Source organism: Amblyomma americanum, chromosome 11 (assembly GCF_052857255.1).
Source record: "Amblyomma americanum isolate KBUSLIRL-KWMA chromosome 11, ASM5285725v1, whole genome shotgun sequence".
NCBI classification, from domain to species: Eukaryota; Metazoa; Arthropoda; class Arachnida; order Ixodida; family Ixodidae; genus Amblyomma; species Amblyomma americanum.
Window position 1 is genome coordinate 10733773 of NC_135507.1, and position 24473 is coordinate 10758245.

General features: G+C 46.2%; 1 protein-coding gene across 2 annotated transcripts in view; it reads right to left on the reverse strand.

The window, feature by feature from the left end:
- LOC144109428 (uncharacterized) overlaps positions 1-24473 on the reverse strand; it is a 55648-nt gene that overhangs the window by 16815 nt on the left and 14360 nt on the right. Inside the window, exon 1 of one of the 2 annotated variants that reach the window (XM_077642221.1) lies at positions 15456-15579. The exons of the other annotated variant lie outside the window; for it this stretch is intronic. The gene's annotated coding sequence lies outside the window, so the exon portion shown is untranslated. Of the gene's footprint in view, positions 1-15455; positions 15580-24473 lie in introns of those variants that run through there. 2 annotated transcript variants of the gene reach the window in all.

Genomic DNA, 24473 nt, shown 5'->3' on the forward strand with positions numbered 1-24473 from the left:
TCGACTAGCTTTCAGTGCGGCGACAAATCCGGTGCTATCGTATTAAAAAGACACAAAGGACAGAAAGTGCGGCCGCGGTGGCTTTATGGTTATTGCGCTCGGCTGCTGTCCTGAAAAACGCGGGTTCGATCCCAGCCGCGGCGGTGCATTTTCGATGGAGGCAAAATTCTTGAGGCCCGTGTACTGTTCGATGCCAGTGCACGTTAAAGAACCCGAGGTGGTCGAATTTAGCCGGAGCTCTCCACAACGGCGTCCTTCATAGCCTGAATCGCTTTGGGACGTTCAACCCGTAAACCATACCAACAAAGGACTTGATAACAAGCTCTTGGAAACGGGAGAAACTAATCCTCTGGCATCACAGCACCCCCCGCGGCGTAGTTCGAGACAGCTCGAGGCATAGCCTTTCTTTTGGCGGGTGTGATGCAACTTCGGTTTGTGTGAAAGCAGCGCGCACACGCCGGTTGCAACAATGGCGAGCGCTCACTTCGCGTTCGTGTTCGACGTGCACGAGTTTGGAGACCTTCCAGAACGTGAGCTCATGGAGCTCTTACAGGTGCTTCGCAAGTGTGCAGACGTTTCTCATTTCCTTTCTCGTTGAAAGCTGCGCCAGTTTGCATCGTGTGGATTGCTTTCTTTTCTTTCTCTCTCTCTCCCTCTCTGTTGTCATCCACTAGCTGCGCCAAGAGGTTCTAGATTTGGAAACAAGCCTTGTTGCTGCCCCGCATGACCCAGACTATAAACACGTAAGGAGTAAAAAGGAAGTGTCCTCTAGGGCATTTCCTTTACAGGTCAGGGTATGCTGCCCACACACTGGGGTAGATTTCAGTGACTAAAAATATGGGATACTTAGTGTTGACAACGGAAACAAATTTTGTCTGTAGAAGATCCGAAGTTCTAGCTGTCACGGAGATTTTAACCACAGTTTAAACCTCCTCTGTCTCCTAATCTCAAAACCTCCGGTGCCGCCCCTTACCAAAATTTCTTAGGAGAGTCTATAGAGTGTATATAGACTTCTCTATAAAGTCTATAGACTCTCTATGGACAAATCTTAGACAACAGTCTATATGCAATACAAATCCTATAGGTGTTCTACAGACAATCTATAGATCTATGGCCATACACTTTTAGTCGACTTTTTTTAGGTAGCATAGTTTCGGTTTCTCGAATTAAAGATGGCGGCCATTAAAGTTGGTTGTTTTAATCTTCTTTTTTTGCTAACCGCAAAACCTCCGGTGCCGCGTTTAAAAGCCTCCTTACATTGCTAATGCTTCAAGTTACTATGCCTGAAGTAAGAATCTGTCGCCGTCTGTGTATTAAGCCTGAACGCGGGAACTCTGCAAAAAATTCTGTCGTACAAAATTGATCATCCTCCAGCGTTCGCTAACACTCTACATGGATAGCGCTGTGTCCGACCTTTGTGCTGCTGATTGTGGCCTACGCTGTCTGTTTCCGTGTTTTGAGCGTCCGTCAGTAATATACGTATGTTTTGGAGCCACCCCTATCACAGGCTTCCTCCTCTGCACGCAATCAATTTCGCGGGCTGAGCTCTCTGCCAATGTATGTTGCTTTTCGTCGTGTGTGTATGTTTGCTGGCTTATTGCAGATTACTGCTGGCGCCTCCTTTTTCATTGTGTACACAAATGTCCGTGTTTGCTTACATGTCTACTGGCGCTTGACGCTGGAGGCTTGCGGAAAAACAAATGTACCGCAAGCCATATATCATATCAAACAGATGTCTTATATCTTGTACCCGATATATCACGATGCGATTTTGCTCTTGCGTTACAGCAATCGTTACAATGCAATACAAGTGCCGTGGCTGACAGAATACGATCAAGATATTGACAAAGTTGGTTGGGTGCAGCTTAACAAGGGTCCATGTGTTCGATTTCAACAATGGCGTCCTCTTTGAATGGAGTCAGTGATAAGAACTGAAGAAAGTTTCGCCTATTGTAGATTACACAGAGTTACCCGGCGATTTCCGATACCCAATGTCTACCATGTACGGAAAAACTTACGCAGACCTTGTGTCTAAACGGAGGGGCCTTGTATTCCACGCTTATCACCGCAAGATGCGGCAACTTCTACGTCTAAGTAAAATCACGAGCTGCCCGCTAAGCGTGCACCATCCTCCGGACATATCCATCAAGGTTCTCTCGATAAACACTTCATTTCATTTCATTTATTTTTCTTCTAAAAAAGGGCCACAAGTTTGGCTTCTACCGCATGAGGCGGATTTAGGGTTGCTTGACGGCGGAACTTATTTCTGATCCGTCAAGGCAACGGTTTGGTCCAAGACACTTTTCCCAAGCATCTCACCGTAGAAAAGCCGAGCACCAGGCCGGGGGAAATCTTGTACCCATTAAAAAACCACTGCGTACCCAGTGGCACTGGGGATCGAACCCAGAACCTCCCGAATGCGAGGCGGATGCTGTTTATCTGCTATCATGTCTGGCGATCAAATAAGCACAGAAGCAATACCATCGACATCCCAGTTTTCGCACCTGAATGTCGCCAGCAATACCCGTTGTATCGATTTCGCCAGGGCCTTGAGACTATAGGTGCGAGTGGTACATTGGTTCCGGGTTCCGAGGATGCGTCAGGCCTCCCCGAGCCTTGAGTGAGGAGGGAGGGAAGGCAGGAGTGTGGCGACCTGCACGATAAGCCCGCTTCGTAGCAAGTGGCCGTATATATTACATTGTCAGAGCCACGCGTGACCGTGACGCGGCAATCCGCGTCCTGTTGTTTGCAAGTGGCGATAACTTGCGCCGCCGAGCCCACGAGTGTATGTAAAGAGAGGCCAAGCGTTCGTGGTGTTTGTTTATCGCTCCCTGTCGTTCTGGTGACGTCACGGGACCTGGAAGGCCACGCACTCTCGTCCCGTCACGAGTCTTAGCCCTCTCCTCACACCTCTCATCACCTCTTCCTCTAACGTGGCGTGATTTCGCTAAGGTCAACACTAAACAACCCTTGCACGCCGTTTCACTATCCGCGTAGCCTTATCTGAACGCCGTAGGAAGCTTCCGCTTGGATAAGGCTGTGGACAGTTATTGCTAAGGTCAAGTAAGTGCCCTAATTGATATTGCGCTCATATATGGGTATACAATAGCAGCGCTTTAGCGGTGACACTTGCCGCTGTTGGCCGCCTGAGATGATCTAGGTCGTGGCCCCCGATGTTCAACTCAACCTTCTGTACACTGGGCGGGCTAAAGCTAATCTGTTCGCTTCTAAGTGTTGGCGGGGTGATACAAGCAAGAAGACAGTACAGTGCCTTCCTGTGCAGGAGTACTGGGGGTACAGGCCTCATCAAAAATATACAAGCCAAGGAATTCGCCTCTAAGCCTTATTGTATTGCACCCCTGGAAGTCGGGAGGTTCATAGGGACCAAGACGAGAGTTCCTCCCCTTTTGGGAGACTTGCAATTCTTATACGTAGCAAAACGAGCAGCATTGCGGTTCCCAGAAGGAAGTCCAATGGCCTGCATATTTTGGTTGTCGACCTGGATGTCAGCTTGCCAGTTGATTGCCATTTGTAACTGGAAGCAGGTCAACACTCTCTATAGCCAGCAGAATATGAGGAAGTACCGTATGTGGCATTCATAATATCCTGAGAAGTGACCCCTTCTTGTATTTCCTTGTGTTGCTCTTAGCACACAGCTCAGTCTTATTCGATGTTTAGCAACTAGTGAGAACAATATGGCCGCAACTAGAACCGAGAACCCATGGTGAAAGCAGCACTAACTATTGTTTAGTGAAGGGCGAATAAAAATGTATATAAGGAATTAGCTGTGCAAGATACTATAGAACAAGGTTTACACCTTGTTTTAAAGTGTTCGAATAATACCGTGAGGCGAAATAAATTTATAACCCTTCAATAATAGACTTGCGAAAATTCGATAAAGCCGTTTAGCTCATTTGAACGCGCTTAGAGAGATGGTAAATAACCCCAACTGTACTCTATAATTGTTGCACTCCCTTCTCATTACTTTTACTCACAATGGTGTCGGCGGAGTCGTCACTGAACATCAGTACTGCGCCTCAGCGAATCGCTACATCATTTCCGTGCTGTAGCCACCGCGGTGGCTCAGTCGAGTCAGCAGCCGCCGCTCGGCTGCTAACTCGATAAATGCGGGTTTGATCCCTGCCGCGGTGGTTGAATTTCGATGGAGGCGAAATTCTAGAGGCCCGTGCAGTGTGCGATGTCAGTGCACTTTAAAGAACCCCAGGTGGTCGAAATTTCAGGAGACCTTCACTACGGCGTCCCTCACAGTCTGAGTCGATTTGGGACGTTAAACATCCATAAGCCATTTCCGGGCTGTGGTGAGAATGTGTTGCGCGAACACAGACGTGTTCGTTCAATCCCAATGTAGTCGACTCGGTCCAATCTGCTCACTGCTGCCGCAGAAGACTGGCGGCTCATTTCCGAAACACACAACGCAACACTTGCACGGGAAGAATTTAGAGCCTTTTAAACCCAAGCTAGCAGGCGTAAGCTTTTATGCAATAAATTTTTAGAGTCATTGCGCAAAAAAGCGGTGTCCTACATGTAGAACGTTAGGCATATGTAGGTTAAATTGGGATAAGGCAAACGCGGGGAGTGAATATATCCGGCTTTTATTAAAGTTACAAGCCAGCTTTGTGGCCGTGTTCGGAAGTAAACCGGATGTGGAGTCACGGAGTTATAGCGAAAAATGGCGCAGCTTTGCGCGGATTCAAGTTTCACGCAGCTTCATAGAATAAGCTTCACGCGCAAAAATTGCTTAGTGTCTGCCGAAACGACGCACTCTGGCCCGCAGTCGGTATAAGCTGATGAAGCTTCCCAAAGTGTTTGTCGAAATGAAAGTCGCAGTATATTGAAATTCTTATTTAGGTACAATGGGTTTTGTTGGGGCATTTCGCAAAGCTTCGTTTAACCCTGTCATTGCCAAGCAACGAAAAAACAAAAGTCAACAGCTTCCAGTATTTCATCACTTGCAGTCCTTCTATAGCAGAAATTTAAAATTTTGCGTTTATTAAAAACATAACAGAACAGGATAACAAAAATTATTGAGTTTACGATAATTTCTGAGTGCCTAAAACCAACGAAAAAACTTCGGGCGAAGATTCAGGCATATAAAATAATCAATGCAAAAATTCAGGCCTATTCAATCGCCTTCCAACCGGTGCAGCAGTAAGACCACATAAACCTTTAGACTTTTCCGCCGTTAGGGTTAGCTTTTTCAGTGAGTTATCTACCAGAAGACCCCTACACTTCTGGCGACTAGCGCTTTTGATCTTGCTACGATAAATATCCCAAAAATCAATATACATATGTGTCAGCATAAATGAGAACTATGCACTTTTTTTGTATGCATATCATGTAATGCGACGAGCCTTACAAAGGCTTAACTGAAAAGTGACGTTCGTTCAAATATCATTACTCCGTGTCATTGCGAGCCTTGTTCCCGTTCTTTCGTCTCAGTCGCCCCACTCAGCGGAAGAGGAGAGGGAAAGAAGGGTGAGAACGTTCGTTTTCAAGACGACGAGCTGACCTAATTCATATTTCTATATCTTCACACTTCGCCCCGCTCTATTCTTGGCCGTGTGTAGAGTTCGCGCGGGTGGTGGCAGGGGTATGGGCGACGCGCTTTACGTAGGCCTGTGCTACGCGGCGGAAAAATAGCCACACATCGCGTGATGACGCCACTCCACGCCCCATAACATGGCGCGTCGTGTGTGCGGGGTGAGTCAAGCAGCCCCGCGCGATGATGACGCACGGCTTGTCGTTCCGAGATGTCCCTCCGCTTCTATGTTTTGTCCACAACTCGGCACGCGTGTTGGGTTTCGACTCCTTCGTCTTACACTTTCACGCACGCACGCACGCACACACGCAACACACACCGTATATTTCACCGTGGCGCCCGCCTTCTCCGTACTCGTGGCGATTAGATTGGCACTAGAGAGGAGCGTCAGTCAGCCGTTCCCGAAGGCGGGTCGCCTTATCTTTTAGCGGAGTACAGGGTATTCCCTTCGAGGGTACTGCATTCACGCGCTTCCAAGGGAGGCCCCACGGTGTTGCGTCGATCACAAAGATGGGGGGTGGGGGAGAAAGTACGGCCCGCGCAATCGATCGGCGCTATCGGCGATCGTCATGTGCTTTTAGGCATCACGTGGGCCGCCGCCCAAGAGGCGTGCTAATGTGCGTCAAGTGGGAACCACTGGAAGCAATGTACTCTTTCGTCCGCTCAACCTCGCCACCTTGCTCGCTTCGGCGGTGACTCGGACGCGGGAGATATAGTCGCCGCTTTTATTTTTTTTTCATCACAATCATAATTTTATTTTATGAAACCAATACATCGAAACTTGATTGGACCCATAGCCAGCTCGGCTAGTGAAAGGTCCAAATACAAGATATTCAGTAAATAAATGGCAGCCATTCAAACTACATGTACAAAAAGACGTCAGATACTACAATCGCGGCATTGCAAATATGTAAAGCGCTGATTGAAATGTACAGCGCAAATAAAGACGAGGACACAAGGAAGACACATGGAACACACGAGCGCTGACTTGCACTTTATTTCGAAACTCGGACCAATATTTGTAGCTGAAAAACCAGGCAATTATCAGACATGCGCAGTACTGTGCATGTGTGATAAAGTACTGCGCATGTGTGATAATTGTCTGGTTTTTCAGCTATAAATACTGGTCCGAGTTTCGAAATAAACTGTTGCAAGTCTGCGCTCGTGTGTTCCATGTGTTCTTCCTTGTGTCCTCGTCTTTATTTGCGCTGTACATTTCCATCATGAATCACCAGCATGCCCAGACTGCCACCTTAATGTAAAGCGCACACATATTCTAAAAAAGAAAAAAAAAGGCTTATATATGTGCAAAACCAAACACAAACGTATTTAGTCCCACAGTTCTGGACAGACAAGATAAATGTTTTTCAATAAGGCCGAAAAATTATGTTTGAGTTTATTATTAAATTATGTTTGAGAATCACATGACAACAAAGCTGTGTATGCGTAGCGTGCTATAGTCGGATGCAATTCAAGAACTCAGCGGCTTTGCCCCGTCAGAGCCAATGGCCCTTCCAGCCAATGGCGTCGATCGGCCGATTCTCATGACCCTGCTAGCGTGACAATACAGGAAGCAGCTCCACAATGAAGAGATGGGTCGATCCCCGATCACAGATGGAAAGGAACATCCCCTTTCATCTACCACTCCTAGCAGGGCCACGAGAATCGGCCGACGCCATTGGCTGGAAGTGGGTCCTTTGACGGGGAAAAGCCGCTGCGTTCTTAATTTCTATCTGACTATAGTTTTATTGTACAAAGCCGCCGCACACACCCAATTAGAAGTAATAGAAGCCCCAATAGAGCCAAAATGTCTGGTAGGTCATAAAATTCGTCCATTGGCTGGAGGGAAGCGCTGTCATCAGGCTGGAACCTTCCCATTGGCTAAGAGAAGTTACGTCACTAGACAGGAGCATTACATTTGGCTGGAGGAAAGCGACATCATCAGATTGAGCGTGACGTCACTTTTAGCACACACACCAACAGCGGCTTGTGTTAGCGCATTGCCAGCACACAATGAAACTAGATGTCCATGAATTTTTTTCTCCCCCGCTTTAGCAGAGATCTGCACGGCTGCCTACTTCACAGGTTCTTCCGGAGCCCTTCACTACGGCGTCTCTCATAGCCTGAGTCCCTTTGAGACGTTAAACCCCCATAAACTAAACTAAACTTCACAGGTTCAGTTTATGTCCATTCTAATGCTTGAAATAGTAGCACTACAAAACGAACAAGTCATAGCAAGGAAACACGCAAGAAAAACAAGTGTCTGACTGCTGCCAGCTGTTAAACCCTTACATAAATGGTCTATAGAGAGTCTATAGACTTCATATAGACTGTACTGCCTTCCTATAGATATTTCTTTTTGTCTATTCATAGTCTATAAAATGTCTTTTGACAAAAGTCTACTAGAAGTGTATGACCATAAATCTACAGATTGTCTATAGGCTGTCTATAGGATTTGTATTGCTTGTAGACTTCTCTTTAAGGTTTGTCTATAGACTTTATAGACAGAAGTCTATGCACAGTCTATAGACTGTCTAAAGAAATTTTTGTAAGGGAAGATCACCCCATCTAGCATTTATAAAGTTCTCGCAGTGTAGGTTGTTATCCTGTTGTGGCCTGAAATGCATGAGTGCTTCATCTGTTGATACTCCATTAAACGGTCTTGCGCGTTCGTCCCCTTACGTCATGACGAACAAAGGCCCGTTTGTTTTGCGCTGCAAGGACTTCAATCAAGCCTTTGGCAAATTCATTTTCCTCTGTATCGACTTGTCGCCTAATCGAAAACTGCGAATCCAGCGTTGCAAGGCAACCTCATGAGTTCATAGGAGGCCTAGAATCAAGCTTTTGCGATATCTGCCAGGACCTACGAGTGGGTTGCGGATGACGCTTGAGAAAGCTCCGCGGTGATAAGCAAAGAGGGAAGAGAGACCTTCCGCCAAGCGTGAGCTACGGTTGCGCCCAGTTCCCGGAATAAAAGATGAGGTGAGAAGGGGGACACTTATTGCGTGCACGTGTGGATGTCTTTGTGCTTCTTTTATTGTTTTTTTTTTTGGGGGGGGGGGGTTGAAGTGCCGTGATAAGGAGTATAGAGCGAAGTAACAATGCCTGCCCAGCCACCCTCGGCTGCTTACCACCGGTATGAACCGGCTTACCGAGGTCGCACCTGCTATGAGTCGGCTTTCTGTTTTCCCACTGTGCGTCTTTAGAGCATTTGTGTTGTTCGGTTAATGTTTGGCGAGCAAGGGCTTCTCATACGCAACAATTCCGGACAAAAGCATTTTTGAGCGGGAAACCGTTTATGAACGCATTTTTTTTTCATATGATGTAAGGTTTCAGTATAACAATCAATATATCCGCACACCACCCGACGGCAGTCCTGTATTTTGTTTTGCATTAGCGTTCTTGCTATCATCAAAAGCATTTCCCATTTGTTTTCTATGGCAGGCTTAACTTCTCGATGCGATCGGTGGAAACACTCTAGAGGAGATTTTGGTACATATCAGAGGAATGGACAGTTATCTGCAATATTTCCACAACAGTATCGGGCAGTTTTCCAATTTTCAGAAATTTTGTGCGAGAATGTTGGACATGTTATGCACTGAAGCTACCCCAGGGCTAAAGGGTTGCGGGCTCATTTCGACCACGCAGACCTCTTCAAAGAGCATGAAAATTTCAGTAAACAAGGCGACTTTGGCTTTTTCCTATCTTGAAACTCGTCCGTCGCGGTGGGGTTCGAACCTGCAACTTTGTGTTCAGGACTGAAAGGCAGCAGCGGGCCGTTTTGCAATGCACGAGCTCCGGTAACTGCGCCAGTTTATCTGCGTACTGCTTATCTTTTTGAAGATTGTAGTCATTTCTATACCATGGCAGTTTAAAATGCAAGTACCCCAAGTTAAACAGTTCTGGAGACGTCCGAAACAAAGAGCGTTTCACGAGAGAAAAAGTTAAGATTCACACAGCAGAAAGTAAAAAAAAATTGTCAGAGTGTTCTAATTTATATCATCACCTACTGGAACTCAAAGGCGATCGGGTACCTCCGCGCTTGAGTGTTTCTTTTATGACTTGATGTAAAGACGTACTAGAAGTGCAGGTTGTTCAACGCGCAACGCCATCTCATAAAATATCTATTTTGCTCCTGCGATTTCTTACTTGGAGTTAAAGGGTCGGTAAGGATACTGTCGGAAAGTGATCGTGGCTGTAACATTTCGCGCACACTCATTCACACACGCAGACGCACGCGTTGTAATATCTGTGGCACCTGCATAATGCGGGTGTTATATTGTAATGCCGGAGAGTCCTTTGTCCTGCAGTGGGGGCAATCAGGCTGATGATCGCGATAATATTGTAACGTCAACACAGCCGATGTAAAATGATACATTGGTAAAAATATCGACCCTCGAAAGGGCTTCAATTCTTCCTCGCTAAGATAATCGCAGTTTATCGTTCACTGCGTTGAAGCTATAGAAAGAAAAATGATAGGTGCAACGTTAAGAGACCGCAAGCGGGCAGAGTGCACGGGTGAGGGAACAAACGCGTGCTAATGACATCCTAGTCGAAATCAATAGGAAGAAATGGGCTTGGGCAGGGCATGTAATGCGAAGGCAAGATAACCGCTTGTCCTTAATGGTAACGGAGTGGATTCCAAGAGAAAGTAAGCGTAGCAGGGGGCGGCAGAAGGTTAGGTGGGCGGATGAGATTAAGAAGTATGCGGGCATACGGTGGGCGCAGCTGGCAAAGGACAGGGTTAATTGGAGAGACATGGAAGAGGCATTTGCCCTGCAGTGGGTGCAGTCAGGCTGATGATGATGTTGAAAGAAATTGAGGTAGCTGTGCCTTATTTTCATCCACAAAAACGATGCCAAGAAAACTTGCTGATACGCCCTTGATGATGATGTTCGGGTCTGATTTGATGTTTCAATTGACCAAGGGCAGCTTGTAAAAAGTGCACCACCATGGCCAACGTGTTTGACTTGGAGCGTGGCGGTCAAATATCCATTTTTCCCGACCATCCGACACCAGAGAAGCTGCACACAAGGCCAGGGAAAAGTTTGCACCCATTGGAAAAAAACTGTTGGGTCTACCGAGGATCCAGACGCGCATTTCCCGAGTATACGATGTGGATGCTCAAACGACTAGGCCACCGTTGCTGTGTCTATGCACCCTGGTGCTTCTTGGTGCTCGGCTGCTGACCCGATTGACGCGGGTTCGATCCCGGCAGCGGCAATTACCTTTCGACGGAGGCGAAAAGCTAGAGGCCCGTGTATACAGTGCGACATGAGCGCACGTTAAAGAAACCAGGTGGTAGAAATAATCTGGTACCCTTCACTACGGCGTCCTTCGTAGCCCGAGTCGCTTTGGGACGTTAAACCCCCATGGACCATGTACCCTTCGCCATCCAGGGGTTTTCGAACCGTCCGTGGGTTTCCGTGACAAACTTTGGCGCGCACGGTCCAAGAGACTATCTCGCAGTAACACCTTGTGAAGATATAACCTGATAGGCATTTAAAAAATAAAAATAACAACAAGCGTTCCGTCACTCGTTCATCCGTGTTTTTCATTTTTTGTTTTCTGATAACACCGTACGCGAACTTGGGGCCGCATTTTCTAACATTTCGTTTGCATGGTCCCCCATTCTTGGCATCATTCGCCAAGTCACCGGAAAATCGCCACCAATGAGAGATGAGCGAAAGAAGTGAGAACGAGAAAGGAACACTGGAAAGTGTGGTTTTTGGATTCCGTCTCCTCGCAAAAAAAAAAAAAAACGCATTGTAGCCGGCTTCACCCGCTAATGCAACAATCTCCGAAGAGGCGAGATAATATCTACTGTTCCTCGCTGATGTATCGTTTCCTTTGTTTCATCACGATATTGGCGCTTTTGTCCGATAAATTAGGAGCCATACTTACGCTGCATAAGCGCGTACCGACGGAGCAACCGCTGATAGCGCGTTCCTGCTAGCGGAAAATTTTGAAAGTACTCTAGGCCAGCTCAGTACTCGTGTTTGTATTATGTTTTTTTTCCTCGAACAGATAAGTCGGTCTCATTAGCGGTTGCTTCATCCCGGGAGGCGTCCTTTCGCGGTCTTCTCGGAATGGAGAAGTTGGATTTGAAAAGAGCTCTTCTGCGGAAACTTGTGGCTTGGTTCACGGACACGCGGTCCGCGTCTCCAGACCTGCTATAATGTGTTGCTTTTCCTTTTTGCTCCTCGCCTATTTTTATTCTTTCTTTCTTTCTCTCCTTCTCTCTTTCTTTCTTACTTCTTCCCTTCCTTTCTTTCTTTCTTTCTTTCTTTCTTTCTTTCTTCTTTCTTTCTTTCTTCCTTTCCTTCTTTCCTTCTTTCTTTCTTTCTTTCTTTCTTTCTTTCTTTCTTTCTTTCTTTCTTTCTTCGCATTCCCAGCGTCGCGGCTCCGGCGGTGGAGATATAGGTTTTTCTGCCACTCGAGAGACTTTTCTTAGTTGCTAGCTGTGATCGAGAGAGAGAGAGTGAAAAATGGACGGCAAAAGCCTTAATGTGATAAAGGGTGGTATAGAGATGAGGGGATTGACAGAGGAAGAGAGATATGCTAGAGAGCTGTAGCGCTACCGCCAGCTGCTGTCGCGCTTGCGCAGAAGGCCTCGAGGCTCTAAGCGCGCCCTCAGCTACCGAAAAAAAAAGCTTCTGGCTGCATGCCTGGCTGGCGGTAGCGGAGACCAGTACCGCTAAGCGGCATACGCAAGGGTTGGACTTTTTAGGCTTTTATTTTTGAAAACTGGGCGGACTGTTTTCGGTGCATATTTGAGAACACAAATTTAGTTGTTTTTTTCGGCGAATATTATTTTCGACGAATTATTTACTTACTTTTTTAGGTGATTTTAAGGTGGCAAGCCTGTATGCTCGGAAGTCACTTGTAGTCCATCTTGGCTCTTTTGTCAACATGAACAGTTCACTTAGCATGAACAGCTTAGTGCTTGAAGCTGTGCTTGTAGAAGTAATTGCTATCGTCATTAAAAAAACTAACGCAATAAGCTAAATGAGATAGACGACAGACAGAAGTCAATGTGGAAGTTTACTTCTAAGAACCTGGTTGACATGCTCTCTTTCGGTTTTCGCACTGGGTTGAGCGAGAAGGCGGGGCATCACGTGGTCTACGTGTTGGTGGCCACGATGAAAGTGGCGCTCAGCCGTGGTGGTACTCACGACATGACATTAGTGCAAAAGCACTTATACGCTCACCGACACCGACCAAGAACCGTACGTTCGATCTTGAGCTGTTGCTTATTGCAACCCGAGTCACTACCCGAGCTTACTCGGGTAAGTCCCTGTTTTGTTCGGGAAGAGCGACATGGGGCGCACAATTCCTGCCTGTGGCTGTGATGGAAGCAGGCGCCTGCCAATGCCGTGGCTCATCTCTTGACCACTGCGCCACTGCGCTGGTAGTGATATGCGGGCTCGCCACCATCTATGAATGTTAATTACAGAATGACCAATTCTGCATATACGGCCATTAACCCGCGAAAGATATCACGTCATACCTTTAAGGCGGAACCTCTGTTCTCCCTTCAATTGAGGATTGAACACCTGAATGAAAGTAACCCACTTCACTGACTAACTGCTCTTAGCGGGCTATGATAGTGAACAAACGGCGCTTAGCTAGCAGGCGGTGAGGAATTTGTGCTTCTCGATCTGCAGAGACGTGCAACCCAGCTGAGAAACGCCTTAAAGCGTGAAACTGCGCCGCTTATCCAACAATGCCACCATCGCTAGACGCCCCTGGCTTCCCTACTTAACTAATTTTCAACTTTGACAGCGTGAAATTCGTACTCAACAGCTGCAGGAAACGATAAGAGAGAGGAAGAACTCAAAACAACATAGGGAACAAGCGCGAGTTGAAAACCATGGGGCGCTTCAGTCGCCTTAAGAGCGGTATGTGCGATAGCATTAGATTTTACATTTGTCGCAGCTTCTGGTGCAACTTCTGTGCGTGTACACGTCAGTGTCTTTGCATTGTTATGTCATGTCAGTGTCATGTCATGTTTGCATTGTCATGCCAGTGTGATGTCCATCAACCGCCATATTCGGACGGCTAGCTGCAGTGTCAGGTATCGGCTATGCTGTGATGGTGCCGCCATATGCACATGCGACATTTCTTTCGGAGTTTTGATTTCGCATATCTGTCTAGGTTGCTCACAACACGGTGGGCGAATTGAGATGACGTCACGAGGTCACGTGACCTCTCTTGGCAAATCAGGGTGGTACATCAAGGCGTGTTTTGATGACGTTACAAGGTATAGTGACCTCTTTCGTGTAATCAGCGAATTTGTCTCGGACATCGATGGGGTTTTGGTGTGAAGGCAACTGCAATGCTATTGCATTAGTATCTGTGCATAAATCAGAAAGAAACGAACTTGGAGTGGACGAGTAGTAATGCGGAGTTGTTATAACCAATTGCCTCTTAATGTAACAGTGTAGATTCAAATTGAGGGTAAAGAGAGTTGCGCAGGGGGCGGCACAAAATTTAGGGGGTAGATAGGATGATCAAATTTGCGGGTACAGGACAGTTTCAGCTGGTGCAGGTCAGGGTTAACAGGCAGTCAATGGGACAGGCCTTAGACCCGCGATGGGCATAAGCGGGCTCATAAGTAATGAGGACAAGTTGTGCAAGTGCTCTCCAAATCCGTCTGAACAAAGAGGCTTTTAGGTAGCGCGCATATTTCCGATGCGGCTTTATAAATTCGCACGCTAAAAGCGTCGGCTTTTCAAGCTAATCTCTGCTCGGCTTTGCGAGCATCGTCACAGCTCGAAGCTTTCTTTTTTCCGCTTCTTTTCCGGGTGTGAGTGGCAGGGTTAAGGCAAATGATTCAGCACAACTCTTCCTAGGTCAAAATATTGCTTTTTTTCTTTTTCCCTCTCTCTTCCATGGCAACGCGCATCGAGGTAACTATGGAATGTCGGCTAGACGTTATTTACCTCCTAGGAAAGAGAGTCAGAGGAAGCGAGGGGTTATGCAACGGAAACTCAAAACGCATGTCATGTTGCGCATTCACAGACCGCCGCTGCTGATTGTCTGTCACTCCTCTTACAGAAGCGCATGTCCGCATCGCAAATTTAAAAATTGGAGGGGGCACTTAAGCTCTGCATTGAGCGTATGACGTGATAGCGCAATGGGTTAATTCCCATATATGCAAAAGGCCCTTCCCTACTTTACATTTATAGATCCTTGAGAGTCCTCACACCCCTATTGCCGCGGCTAGTGGTGCAGTGGCTAAGCGATGCGCCACTGCTTGCAGGTGCTCCCAGCAATGGGTGGGCCTTGTGCGACCCAGGTTGCTCTTCCCGAGTGACCAATCATTAACTTAACTGCCACATGCCACGGTTGGCAGCTTCATCATCATCGTCATTAACCCTGAAGGGTCCCGTAAGGACATTACGTAAGGGATATTACATAACTTTGGTCATTATCCGGTGCTCAGGGGCGGATCCCAGAGGCTAGGCTTCACCGTTAGTCACTTCAAAACGGCGATCACGGAGTCCGTTTCGGTGGATACGTCACGAGTTCGAATCGAGTGGCGGGAATATATTTAACTTATATTTTCACAGCCATGTATGTCCTTTTTGCTGCTGGACAAACTTCAGTAAACCAGAACGAGCCAGAGAACCAATTTTTACTGAAAACAATATTTAGATAGAGTTTTCCTCAATGTCCCTGTAACACTTCATAGGAAAGCTATCTGGGCAATGTTGTAATAAGAAGGTGTATCGACAGAGCCCCAACAGGAGGCACTAAAATAGGAAAGCGCACACACACGGTGCTGACGAGCCGAAGCCAAAGCGGAGCTGTGCACAGTTCACGACCTCTGCCATAATGCATTACACTTCGAGGGTTATCGCGGGGTAACACAATGAAACCACGCACGAACCTGTCGTCACCGCTGTTACGAGTGATGCGTGTAGATGCGACTTGTGACGTCACTCCCTGCTCGTGCACCAAGCGAACAGCACACTGTCACAATGGAGTGCGCGACTGATTGCAGTTGCGCGCCGGTCAAGAGCTCCGAGTCGCGCAGCGCTGTTTTTCGGTGACGTCACGTTCGGTGACCTCGTTTAGGCCCCGGCCGCAGAGCGGATAGGCGCGCATGTTTTGCTATACACCGTCTTGCCGGAGTGCTTATCGCATCTGCCTTCCCTAGTTTGTTGAGGAGGGCGAACCCAGGAGAACAACAAAAAAAAAATGGGGGGGGGGGGGGGGGGGGTCCAGTGGCAGGAAGTCCCGGCACCGCTCAGAATAGAGATTTTAAGACTAATTTACTTTGAGGGATGCATTGCCTTAAAACCGATTTGACGGAACGTGGCGTGAACTGCTTCTCGCTGTTTAATCCCCCCATGGCGGTCTTAGAAAACACGAGCACCAAGCGGCTGTGGTAACGTTACTTGATGCACGCGGGCATTGCATCGAGGAGTCCGAAGTTTTTTTTTTTTTCTGCGCAGTAGTTTCCAAAATAACTCGTAGCTCGCGTCGACGCTGTAACTTTTCGGTTGTCTATAGCAGAAATGAAATAGGAAGGTGTGCTGCATCTAGGCGCAAGCACATGCTTGCATCAGTATCAAATGCTTTTTTTAATTTCTGGTAACGTAGGCGAGAAGTTTGGCATACGTATCTGGCACACGTACCCCCATCTCCCGTAAAGAGAAATAATGTTCAAAGGCAGTCTCATATAGGCGGCAGAAGCCTTCTGACACAGGAAAAACATTTTGGAGAGGCTCACCGGGCCCAACGGGTGGAATGCGGTTGCTTGTTTGCCATCTCGAAATGGTGCAGTTCATGATTTCACTGATCTCCCCAACAGCGAGGAGAACATATGTGCTTTTGTGATATAACGGAAGGCGGTTCTCAGGTTGACACCGTGGCGTTGGGTATCGCCATGCTTTGGGCCTAGTGACGCTTAGTTGTACTCTCTGTGGACTGTGTCTTAGAATTATTTCACTGTTGTTGCTACAGGTCATGCAGTACTACTGGTCGGGCTTTCTTTCTGTTTAAATATGCTCCATTCTCAGTTGGAAAGGTGTGAGTAAATTCAGGCCAGATACGGGACTGGTGACTTCTTCAGCTCCTCCGATGCATGGAAAGTGGAATAAAATTGTACTAACGTATAGCTAAATTTGTCTGCCTGCCGAATGACATGACCTCTAGCAGTGTATTCAAAGCAGCCGGTTTGTCTTCCTTTGATATTTTATTCGAGCATAGCTTTGCGTTGTAATATTTTTAGAATGTCAATTGTATAGGCTAAAAAATATGAAGCCTTTGTCCCGGAGGCACATTTTTCGACCAGCAGCTTGAGCTTGTTGGTTAAGTACACACCTCGAACGCAAAGGTGCATACTTCTCGTCATTTTGTTCCCAGGGTGCTGACTCGCCATGGAAAATCTACAAGGTAGTACTATGTTCCGTCCATTTTCAACGAATTACCGGATGATTTATTTTGCTTAACTTCCCATAAAAAGCTGCGTGCTGCCGTGCAAGCATTAGAGAACTCTCAGCGTTACGCTAGTTATGGCACACTGGTATATGTATGTCATTCAAGAAGAAATTTTCGCTGGGCTAGTTGATTAATTCTGAGATATGTAAAGCAGCGCGAATGAAGGTGCCCAAAGGCGAAGCGGAGATGGGAAAGGAAATAACGCTGAAGTTCAGCGTCATTTCCTGGCTTCATCCCTTTGCTTCGTACAACGCCTGCCTTCATCCAACGAAAACTTCTGTTGTCTATAGTGACGCACGCATTACGAGCTAGGCCAGAATTCGGCACGTGCCATTTCATATCTACCCACCCTTGGGAGGCAAGCGCTGCACTTTGAACGCATATCTTGATTGCCTATTTCATCGGTGCGCTGTTCACAGCACATTTTTTTATCGGTCATGTTCACTGCCCCTGCACTTAGCACCAGCAATTCATATCGGACAAGGCTGTGACAGCTTAAAATGTGGCGAGCCGCATCATTCTGAACGCGAAAGATGGCGTATGCAACTTTTAACTGCATAACTTTAAGGCGCTTTGTGCGCAATTGTGTACAAATCGAAGTCAGTGCTTTTTTCTGAGTGCGCGCTGCACCTAGCAGTCATTTCGTTGTTTCAGGTAAATTTAGCACATTTCACTTCGTAAATAGGGTGGGTTTTTTGTGCAATATAAAAAAGGCAGTAAACAGTATTTTGCAAAACAATGAGTAGGGTGGCGTGTCTTGGAAACAAACTGTTTCCATCATCCTTCTGCTGTTTACTTGACATTCCTTTCATTTCGATGTTGTTATTTTCATACATTATGAAACTTTGTACGAAATCTGGTTTATCCCTGCAAAAAGTTTGTCGGTATGTTTTTTGTGCTGTAAAAAAACATCTTTTTTGAGGCACGAATATAATATCCGATGAAAAATGTATCTTTTAAATGGAAACAAAGAATGCCATCGGAAAGGATTAAAGTAATCGAGGCGACGTCTTCGGGCGGATTTTATGGGCATCTATTTTGAATCGGGAACGGCGATTCTACTGTTGACTGGCAGATATAAGCGATCGAATATTTAATTAATGCCCGTCGGAAGAAGTAAGTGCCGTATGTGGCGTAAGTGTCAATGATCGCTGGCATAGTAGCCATAAAGTTTAATTGGTCACGTGCCCACGAAGTCTAAGGAGGTGTGGGCAACACGAGAAGACAAAAAAAACTTGGAAGACGCTTAAGCTCCGCCTTAACAGCGCAACACGATAGCGCCCGCTCTTTATACCAGTCATATGGAGGCATCGCTCTGCACTTGTCCTAGAGGCCCCCGTGCGAAAATGGAAGCTTCGAACTCCGCTTCCTCAAGTACGAACGATGACGTCATACTCGCTCACAGCGCTCCTGGTGGCCTCTGGGAGAAGTGGAAAGCTTCCGTTCTCTCAAGCTGCGCAAGGACTCCGCCGCTGGTGCTCCTGGGATTTTTCGCGCACTAACGACGCGACGAAGTCGCGGCCGCCTTAGACTCTGGCGGCGACCACGGCAACGACGCCGGTTTGTCCGCCGTACGAGTTACCTAGCGCTGTCGCGTTAAAAGAAGTCTAGACGTCAGGCACGTGAGCAGCACATGAGGCGGCAGGAGCCACAACCGAAAATTGCAGCATCCACCACAATCGGAGTAAGCTGGCACTGCCACCCATGGCGGGTTCACCGCGAAAAAGAGGCTTTTTGATAGAAATTGATAGTAATAATAATAATATTAATTGGTTTTTTGGGGAAAGGAAATGGCGCAGTATCCGTATCATATACCGTTGGACACCTGAACCGCGCCGTAAGAGAAGGAATAAGAGAGAGAGTGAAAGAAGAAAGGAAGAAAGAGGTGCCGTAGTGGAGGGCTCCGGAGTAATTTCGACCACCTGGGGATCTTTAACGTGCACTGACATCGCGCAGCACATGGGCGCCTTAGCGCCTCCATCGAAACGCAGCCGCCGCGGTCGGGTTCGAATCCGGATACTCGGGATCAGTAGCCTAGCAATTCGATGGAGGCGAAATGCAAAAAGATGCCCGTGCTAGGGATCATATAACCGCGTGCTGGGCGATGTCAGTGCACACCGTGGTTGTCAAAAGTTGCTCCGAAGCCCTATACACTAAGCCGTCTCTTTCTCTCTCTCCCACCTTTCAACGTCTCCTTTACTACCTCCTTCGCAGCGAGGTTCGGCTGCCCACCCTGAGTGAGTCACGGCGCCTTTCCTTTCCTCGTAACCAATTATCGATGTAATGTCAGTTCCCGTTAAACAACCCCTGGTGGCCAAAATTTATCCGGAGCCCTCAAAGGCTCAACTACAGCACCTATTTTTTCCTCCCCTTCTCTCGCTTCCTTCTTCATTCTTTCCCTCACGGAGCGGTGTAGGTGTCCGTCGAGGAGGGAGACTTTTACTGCGCCTTTCTTTTCGTCAAAAACTAATTTACATAATTATTATTGCGTTAGCATTTGAAGCGTCAGGAAGCCAAAATGTGTCGACGGTCTCAAAATTCGTCCACGGGCTGGAGATAAGTGACGTCCCCAGACCGGACAATTCCCATTGGCTGGAGGGAAGAGACGTCATATGACTAGAAATGACGTCACTTCCGGTTATGAATCAACAGCTAACGCATAAGGCGATTAGGCGTTGATGTGAATTTTTTTTACATGGGAAGCATTGGTGCTATGTGTAGCCTCGAAGGGTCTCATCATTGTCTAAATAACGATCTGAAGCCAACAGTACTTCCAAAGCTTAGTTCTAGTAGACCTCCTACGATAGGAAGTTGAAGCTGAAGTTCATTTATTTACCACAAACTGCAAGAAATTTGCTCATAAGATGTGATTGGGAAGGTGGGAAACAAGCAAGATACAAACAGCTTGACTATCCGCACCTCCCAATAACCGGCAGCTTATACTTCGGCAGAGGTAAGTCGTGCAGTTCACAAAACCAATATCACAACAGCGATGCTAGTTTGTAAACAAAAGATATGCAAACTACTGCATTCTGCGACAAAATGAAATAAAATGCAAACGTTAACGAACATTATACAAAAAGCGCATATAAGTCAATTTTATAAAGGGAACGCAATTTCGCTATTTGAGGTGGTATTTAAAAACCTGTGGAACGCTACACTGAACCGTCTGAAATCCATAGTTTGTGCGAGATTATGAAACATACCACAGTTCTGTGTGTTTCACTGAGCGTAAAGAAGTGTTGCTTTGCTAGTCTGCCAATTTTGTTAAAGGGCATGCCCTTACGTACATTCTTATCCTCCACGCTTCTATAAATAGCCTATGAGCCCACTTTTTTTCGTTCTGGACACGGTATCTCCTTCTACAGTTCGCTGTCTGGACCACCACTGATCTCTCAAGTCGTCGTCCCAGACAGATATTTCTCCGGGCGCGGCATCGGCCGTTTCGGGCCCCACATGGCGATTAGGATTTGGGTCATTCGTGTCATCTTGCGCTAAGCGCTGGCCGACCCCGCCTGTGCTTTATGCGCACCAGAGGTCGTCTGCGCGTGCCTTCAGTCGTCACTCCAGGCAGCCTTGTCGCTCAAGTGTCGCAACTCGAGCGGATGCTATTAAAAGGTTTGCCCTAAATGCCACTAATCTTTTAGTTCACATAATCTTTCTAGTAGCGTCTGATTAGGGCTCTTCTCAAAACAGGAAGCACTCCACATAAATTCGAGTGTTATCACGTCTGCAACGTTACGTACTCGTCTATGATATAGACAGCACTCCTTTCTCATTTCGAGCTTCATTTTCATCATCGTTATGACCAGCAGCCAGAATATGCCCACTGCAGGACAAAGGCATCTCCCCTATCTCTGCCAGCCTCTCCCATGTCTCTCTAACTCACCCTGTCCTTTGTCAGCTGCGGCCACCTGCGGCCCCGCATACTTCTTAATCTCATCCGCCCACCTAACTTTCTGCCGCCCTCTGCTACGCTTGTCTTCTCTTGGAATCCGCTCCGTTACCCTTAAGGACCAGCGGTTATCTTGCCTTCGCATCACATGCCCTGACCAAGCCCATTTATTCCTCTTGATTTCGACTAGCATGTCATGAACACACGTTTGTTCCCTCACCCACTCTGTTTTTTTCCTGTCTGTTAACGTTACACCTATAATTTGCCTTTCGATAGCTCGCTGCACTGTACTCAGTTTAAATTGGATCCTTCTCGTTAGCGGCCATGTTTCTGCCTCATAGGGAAGTACCGGTAAAATACAGCTGTTATATACTTTTGTTTTGAGGGATATTGGGAAACTGCCATTCATGATCTGAGAGAACCTTGCATATGCGCTTCAGCCCATTCTTATCCTTCAAGTTATTGCCCTCTCATGATCCTGATTTACGGTCTCCACTTGCCCTAAGTAGACATATTCCCTTACCACTTCAAGCAGCTCGCTACCAATTGTAAATTGCTGTTCTCTTCCGAAAAATTTAAGCGTTACTTTAGCTTTTCGCATTTTATACGTCCTTAGCTCTTATTCCAAAACTATTTCACAGAGTGATCTGATCTACAGCACATTAATACAACTTACTTTGACTTTGCTGTATTTTACACTGAACACATTCCTTTCCACCCCGAAATACGTTTAGGAGATAATCCAATTTTAGATATTTCATCTGTTCTTAGTTTCCTGAAAGAAGCAGCGATCTTAAACTACAATATCATAAAAATTTAAAAAATTCTTACCCTGTGCTTTGACGCATTTTGTGATGCACCTCGTCCATTTTATCAGGCCTGAAGACTAGGCTGAGGTCTTTATTTGGATTGTTGGGCTGCTCGCGAAGCCTTTCTTTGGGCTACTGTCACTGAGGACACCCAATTTTTTAAAGAAATTATACCATGTGTTTGGCGCACGGTGGTCTGTGTTGCTCATGCGCCACAAAACCCAATACAATACAATACTAATACAATTTTAAATCTTATTTTTCGAGAGGTACTGGTGATGTCTGAGCCCGCGTAAGCGTCGAGCGTTCCTGGACAGGCATGTATTTGTTCGATGACGTTGTTGGCGCCCTAGCTGGGGCGAAAAACTGCGACCGACAGTGACGCGTTCCCCATTAACGTAGAACTAGAATCGAAGAGCACATTCAGAGGGACAATGTTAAGAACAATGAACTGGGAAGGATAGCTAATTAAGAAACCAAAACTTTGTTGAATGCAGTGTAAATAGCGACAAGAAGAGAGAACAGGGATTCTGTACACAACGCAGACGCAGGCACACAGGAACGCAGACTTGAAAAGCGCAGGCACAAAATCAGGACAACGTGTAGGAAGTACAACCCTTGCAAAAATGGTCGATAGACAGTCTATAGGCTTCTTCTAGTCTCTATATTGCCTTCCTATAAATATTTCCTTTTCTCTACTAATAGTCTGTAGCCTTTCTATAGAAAAAAGCCTATTAAAAGTATATGGCCATAAATCTTTAGATTGTCTATAGAGTTTCTGTAGGATTTTTGTGGAAAACCGCGAGGACGAAGACGGGAACGGTACCGCTCGTCCTGTTTGATGTTACGGTTTTCCCCCACAAGTATGTCGCAACAACTGGCCCAAAACCTACCTTTGTTGGACCTGTAGGATTTGTATTGCCTATAGACTAGTCTGTAGATTTGTCTGTGTAAATTCTATATACTTTATAGTCAAAACTATATGTACAGCCTATAGACTGTCTAAAAATTTTTTGTAAAGAAAGGACGAAACATAACACCACAAACAACCATTAACGGTCAGAGGAGTAGTGACGCCTTTACGGGTGGTGCAAGTAAAAGGTAGCGATATGATGAGTGTAGAGTTGGGAACACAGGAAGACCAAATAAATTAGGTTTTTTTTTACTTTGCTTCACCGACTAGCGCACTTTTCTAGCCTTTCGCTTTTTTTTTTCGTTTCGACGTTGTTTGTGACTTTAGAACTTTTATTCTGATTTCTTTTTTCTTGTTAGCAGTCTATTATTAATTTCTTGTTTTACACTCCTGTATGCTCCACTTTTATTTTACTGCCTAATAAGTTAACCGCTAAATTTATTCATTTTCTCATAGAAGGTCTCCCGGACAGTGTCACTTCAGGACCTCCTCCTTTAAAACTGATAATTCTATGTATGTACATGTATCTCACGATTAAAATTTTTGAATGTTGATCAAATCGAATCAAATCAAATCTTTATTCCTGCAAGATTTAACAAATTTTTTGATTAGTTGTAACAGAACTGTAAACTAATATATATATACACACACAAGTGAATATTCACAGAACCAGTGGCAACAAATCTATATGCATGTACAAAAAAAACTTCTACCTAGATTTGTTTACGTATGAGGGCAGGAGATGATGCTGCATTTGAAGTCCATAATTTGTTCGTGATTGTGTAATTTCCCAGTTTTAGGCTTTGCGGGTAGTGCGAATATTCGTTTTAAGCTTCAGGATAGCGATGTTAGCTAACGTGTTATTATTACCTTTCAAACCGGTTTCATAGCGCCTGAGCAATTGGCTTTGAACATGTCTGGGATGGGAAGTAAGTTAGGTTCAGTAAAAAGTGGTTGCGTGTAACAGTCAAATGGTGTGTTCATGATGGCGCGAATTGCTTTCTTTTGTGGGATATGAAGTTTTATTAATAATTGAGAGAGTAGTTGAGCCCGATACTAATTGGCAGTAAATAGTCCAGAGTGGACAAAAAGAGCTATTTATATATTAGAAATTTAATGCTTTGATGAAGGAGTAGAACAAACGATAATGACCGTTAGTTCGATATCCGCATATACCATGTGTTCGCTGCGATCACGCAGTGCCTACGGCATATCGGCTACTGATCACGACCACGCGAGTTCGATCTCCGCCGCCGAGACCAGACTCCAAGTATTCGAGATTAATCAGAAACACCCGACCACTGCGTTCCTCAGACTCCTGCGACGTAGTTTTGGAGCATAAATGCGACCAATCGGACAATCTGTTTGTTTGCTTACTTGCATTCATGTGTTTGTACTTGTTCGTTAGCTTGCCAGATGCTCATATGTTTACTTTGTTGTAGGCGTTGTTTCCCGCTCGCGTCTTGTTTACAGTGGCTTTATCGCTTACGTAATGGTTAAGTACGAAAGCAAAGATGTTGGGCAGTACGCTGGATGGTGGAGGGGTCTGCTATTGTGCACCTAAAATACGTGCACGCCGGTCGATGGTGGTGAAGATGGGTCGCGACGGAAAAAAGAGAATACGAGGTCAGTGGTACTTCAGCACCAGGGCGCACGCGACCTCCTGTAAACAACTCGAAGACAGGAGATAACGCGTTACCATCGAGCGATAGGAGCAGTACAGAATAAGAAATAAAACAGGCGGAAAGTGATAGTTGTCACTCTGGAAGAATTCAGTGCAAACAGACAACAGCACAAAGGAAGCACACCTGTCCGTTTGCGCTAGATTCTTCTAAAATGACATAT